Source organism: Arachis hypogaea, chromosome 20 (genome assembly GCF_003086295.3).
Source record: "Arachis hypogaea cultivar Tifrunner chromosome 20, arahy.Tifrunner.gnm2.J5K5, whole genome shotgun sequence".
NCBI lineage: Eukaryota > Viridiplantae > Streptophyta > Magnoliopsida > Fabales > Fabaceae > Arachis > Arachis hypogaea.
In genome coordinates, this window is record NC_092055.1 from 87,513,215 (window position 1) to 87,518,918 (window position 5,704).

Sequence of the window (5,704 nt, forward strand, 5' to 3'; positions counted from 1 at the left end):
AATGACCATCTTGCAATCTTCCCATCTTACTTTCTTTGTTTCACCTTTCGGATTCTTCTCTGTGTCACTTGGGAATCCATCTGTGGGGTTGGGAATCTGCTCAGAGAGATACCCCACTTGAGATTCCAATCTCTTGATTGTATCTCCTTGGTTCTTAAAATTTGCTCGCACTTCCTCCTTGAATACCTTGTTGTCTTGAATCTCTTTGCCTATGCCTTCAAGTAGATTCTCAATCCTTGAGAGTCTGTCATCAAATGATGGTAGATTGGGATTAGAGGTGGAAGGATGAGGTAAGTTATTTTGGTTTTGATATGAATGTGGAGAGGTGTTGTTATGGGGGTGTTGATATGGTCTAGATGTGAAATGTTGGTGAGCTGCATTGTTGTTGGGATTTGAACGTTTTTGATCTAGGCCTTGGTCTTGTTGATTTCCCCACCCAAAGTTTGGGTGATTCCTCCATCTAGGGTTATAGGTCGTAGAGTATGGATCATGGTTTTGCCTAGGTGAATTCCCAATATAGTTAGCTTACTCCTGACTACCCTCTGCTTCTTCATTCACTCATTCTTGGGTTGTTGATGAAGTAGTGATTACTGCTACTTGGTTCCTCTCCATCTTCTTGGTGAGGTCAGCCAGCTACTGGGTAATGAGCTTGTTTTGGGCCAACAGAGCATCTACATTGTTTAGCTCCATTACTCCTCTAGTGTTGCCTCTTTCAGAAGCATAGAAATAATCATTCTCTGGTACTGTTTTAATGACATCTATGGCTTCCTCAATGGTCTTCTTCTTGTTCAAAGATCCTCCGGATGAATGGTCTACTGCCTTCTTTGATTCATATGACAGGCCTTCATAGAAAATGTGCAGCTGCACCCATTCGTTGAACATATCTGGTGGGCACCTCCTTGTTAGGTCCTTAAACCTCTCCCATGCTTCATAAAGAGTCTCACCATCTTGTTGCCTGAAAGTTTAGACCTCAGCTCTCAGCCTATTGATTCATTGAGGAGGGTAAAATCTTGCTAAGAATTTGTTCACCACATCTTCCCAGGTTGTCAAGCTCTCCTTCGGGAAAGACTCCAACCACTTGGCTGCCTTATCCTTGAGTGAGAATGGAAATAAGAGTAGTCTATAGGCGTCAGGATGAACACCATTAGACTTCACTGTGTCACATATTCTCAGGAAGGTGGTTAGATGTTGATTGGGGTCTTCTTGGACACTTCCTCCGAACGAACAGTTGTTCTGAACAAGGGTGATGAGCTGTGGTTTTAGTTCAAAATTGTTGGCATGGATGGTTGGCTTTTGAATGCTACTTCCACAGTTTCTTGGGTTTGGATTGATGTAAGAGCCTAAAACTCTTCTATCCTCCCCAGCATGATTTGCTCGACCTCCTCCGCCATGGTTGTGAGCCTCTTCTTCATGATGGTTTTCCATGTTTTCTTCCATGTTTGGTTCAAAGTATTCCTCCTCTTCCTCAGCACCAACTACTCTTTTTCCTCTTGCTTCCCTCCTTAATCTAAAGAAGGTCCTCTCAGGTTCAGAATCAAAGGAAGTTGAAGCCCCGCTTCTTCTCCCTGTCATACAACCAACAAGTACAAGCAAGGAAAATAGATGCAGAAAGTATTTCTGTCAGAATGACTGTTAGTGTGAGTGATGCAATATATCAAACAGTTAGTGGGTTAGTGAAATGAATGGTAAATAACAAAAAATGAAAAAGTAGGGGGAAGGGAAGAAATTAACTAAAACTAAAAGTAAATTACTCAAACAGAAAATTAAATCAACAAAATTAAAATGCTCAATCTAGTTATCCTCCAATTTAATCATTGTTGATGCACAATCAATCCCCGGCAACGGCGCCATAAACTTGATGCACGGAAAACTTGTCTCATAACAAATTTCCTTCGGCAAGTGTACCGAATTTGTCGTCAAGTAAAAACTCACAATAGAGTGAGGTCGAATCCCATAGGGATTGATTGATCAAGCAACTTTAATTAGAGGAATATTCTAGTTGAGCGAATCAGAATTTGAGTTGAGAATTGTAGAAAATTAAATGACGGGATAGTAAATAACAGAAAAGTAAATGCTAGAAATAAAGAGCTGAATGTAGATGACGAAAAGTAAATTGCAGAATCTTAAATGGGAATGGGGAAATTGCTCATAAAAGTAAATGACAGAAATTAAAGAGAATGGGTAAGATCAGAAATGGGGAGTTCATTGGACTCAGGAGATGTTGCATTCTCCGGATCAATTTCATTTTCATCTCTTCCTCAATCAATGCACTCATTGATCTCCTTGGAAATCTTAAGTGATCGAATTACAATTCCTTGTAATTCAATCTCTCAAATCTTGATCAATAACCAATTCTTTGGTCAATTCCTCATGAGAAGAGATGAAGTATGGTCACTGATTATACCACATGCATTTCCTAAATCAGGTGTTGAGAGGATTATAGTCACATATCCATCAAACCCAATTTGGTCCAGCATGAGAAAGCATTTCTAGCATGATCTCTTCATTTCTCTTTCAAGGTTCAGAAGAGATCCAAGTTTGAATAGCTTCTTTTCTAAGATAACTACCCAATTGGATGAAAATCGAAAGCTTTCAAGTAAAATCAAGAGAAAAGATAGAAGAAGAATAATGAAAACTAGTATTGATCCATCAAATTACAACAGAGCTCCCTAACCCAATGAAAGGGGTTTAGTTGTTCATAGCTCTGGAAAATGAAAACAAAGATGGAGAATACATGATGAAACTAGAAGTGTAGAGAAAGTAAAATACAGAGAGTAGTTCTATGCCAAGAGGCTCCCTATATTTTCCAACTCCCAAAATAATTCAAAGCTACTCCTATATATACTACTCTTCTGATCTTCTAGTTGCATCTTCAAGTCTTGGGTATGGGCCTTTGGATCTTGAGTTTCAAGAAGTTATCTTCTTCATTGGGCTTGGCTTTACTTGCAGAGAGAAAGTGTGAAGTGGGCAGAGACTTTAGCTCAGGACGTTAGTGGTGTTAACGTTCAGTAAAAATATGGGTTCGAGAACGTTAGTGACAATCACCTTTTTCACTAACGTTCCTCACCCAAGTAAGAGCCACGTTAACCTCAACGTTAGTGGCACAAACGTTGCCACTAACGTTGCCTCTTTGTCCTTCGCACACGTTATTGGGTCTTACCTTTCCCAATATTGTTGAGAAGCCTCCTCCTTCTCTACGTTAGAGTCCACGTTAACTTAGTTAACGTGGCTCCTTAACGTAGGCTTGCCAACCTTCGAGAACATTAGTGACACTTACCTTTGTCACTAACGTTCCAATGTGCCCCTAGCTCCCACATTAGAGTCCACGTTAACTAGGTTAACGTGGCCTTTAACATGGCTGTGCTAGCCATCTCCAACCTTAGTGACAAAGGTGAATGTCACTAACGTTGGCTCATCATCTCTCCTCCTCACGTTAGCTTCCACGTTAACTAAGTTAACGTGGCTCATTGGGGCTTGTGTAGGTTAATCCCAACGTTAGTGACAATGTTTGGTGTCACTAACGTTGTCAATCACCTACTTTCTTCACGCTAGCTTCCACGTTAACTAGGTTAATGTGGAAGTTAACGTGGCATATTGTGACTTGGCTAACGTTAGTGACAAAGTTGAATGTCACTAACGTTGGCTTCCCCTTTACTTCTTAACGTTAGAGGCCACGTTAACTAAGTTAACATGGCTCTTAACGTGGCCACTTATGAGCTTGGTCCAACGTTAGTGACAAAGGTAAGTGTCACTAACGTTGGCTCCATTTCCTTTCCTCCACGTTAGAGTTCACGTTAACTTAGTTAACATGATTCTTAACGTGGGCAATGATGGCTTCGAGAGCGTTATTGGCGATTACTTTTCTCATTAACTTTGCAAGTTACTCCCATTCCACGTTAGGAGTTACGTTAATTAGATTAACGTGGCTGCTAACGTGGTTCTTCCTTGCTTCCCTTGTCCTGAAATCAAGCAATAGAGTGCATCAAAGTTCTAGTCCAAGTCATGGGAAATACAACATCCAATTTGTCATTAAATTCATGCAAAATCCTCATGAAATCATGTAAAGTGCACAATGTATGCTTGAATCAAGATATAAGTGAATATTTACCCGAAACTAGCTTATTTTCTAAGGAAATGCATGAAACTACCCAAAAAACAGTAAAGAAAAGGTCAGTGAAGTTGGCCAAAATGCCCTGGCATCAGAGTTTCTACACACCATAGATTAAGGTGTGGAGCTCTGCTGTCCTTCATGAATTAATACAAAGTACTATTGTTTTTCTATTCAACTCAAGTCTATTTCTTCTCCAAGATATTCATTCGCACCCAAGAACATGATGAATGTGATGATTATGTGACACTCATCACCATTCTCACCTATGAACGCGTGACTGACAACCACTTCCGTTTTACATGCAAACAAGCTTGAATGTATATCACTTGGGTTTCTAATCTAAGATTGGAACCTTCGTGGTATAGGCTAGAATTATTGGCAGCCATTCCTGAGATCCGGAACGTCTAAACCTTGTCTGTGGTATTCTGAGTAGGATTTGGGAAGGGATGACTGTGACGAGCTTCAAACTCGCGATTGTTGGGCATGTGACAGACGCAAAAGGATCAATGGATCCTATTCCAACATGATCGAGAACCGACAGATGATTAGCCGTGCGGTGACAGCGCATTTGGAACGTTTTAACTGAGAGGACAGGAAGTAGCTATTGACAACGGTGATTCCCAACATAAAGCTTGCCATGGAAAGGAGTATGAATGATTGGAAGAAGGCAATAGGAAAGCAGAGGTTCAGGAGGAACAAAGCATCATCATACGCTTATCTGAAATTCCAACCAGAGAATTACATAAGTATCTCTATCTTTATTTTATGTTTTATTTATCTTTTAATTATCAATTCTCCATCACCATCTGAATTCGCCTGACTGAGATTTATAAGGTGACCATAGCTTGCTTCAAGCCGACAATCTCCGTGGGATCGACCCTTACTCACGTAAGGTATTACTTGGACGACCCAGTGCACTTGCTGGTTAGTTGTGCGGAATTGTGACAAAGTGTGATTCACGTTTAAGAGCTCCAAGTCCTTTGGCGCCATTGTTGATGATCACAATTTCGTGCACCATCTACCTAGGTTGCCGTTTACTCCTTCATTTGAGTGGGTAAAACTTATCTCTATTCGCTTTATTGTCCCACTTGAGTATGGTATTCTTGAAATGGATGGTCAACCTAGGAGGATGTGTGGAATAAAGCATAAGAGAAGGATGTTTAGTGGTTGGAGTTGCAAATCAAGGCTCATCAAGGTTCAGATTTCGAGAGCTAGATGCAAGGGTTAGACTAGTGATCAATTGGTTGGATCTAAGAGAAGAGTTTGGTACTTCATTGAAAATTCGAATTGCTTGCCACCCAATTGGAACAATGATGATCAACTTAAAGACGGGTGTAGAAACAAGACTTGGGATCCTGACATACAAGAGGATCAACTTTGGGAGCTCAAAGCTTGTGAAGAACTTCATCAAGGCTTGGTGAATTCACTTGGAAATGTTGGAGCTTATTGGAAGTCCAAGCGTTGTTGGAAGTTTCAAGATGAGTTCAAGCACAAGCCACCATGACAAGGAGCTCACCAAATGTCCAACTTAAGGACTTTAACTAAAAGTGCTAGGTGGGAGACACCCCACCGTGGTAAATTCTTCTTATTTTC

General features: G+C 40.6%; 1 non-coding gene across 1 annotated transcript; it reads left to right on the forward strand.

Moving 5' to 3' along the window:
* Positions 1–877: 877 nt before the first annotated feature.
* Positions 878–984, forward strand: LOC112787236 (small nucleolar RNA R71). Its single transcript, XR_003194659.1, has one exon. It is a non-coding gene; the product is annotated as a small nucleolar RNA R71 (small nucleolar RNA).
* Positions 985–5,704: the final 4,720 nt, after the last annotated feature.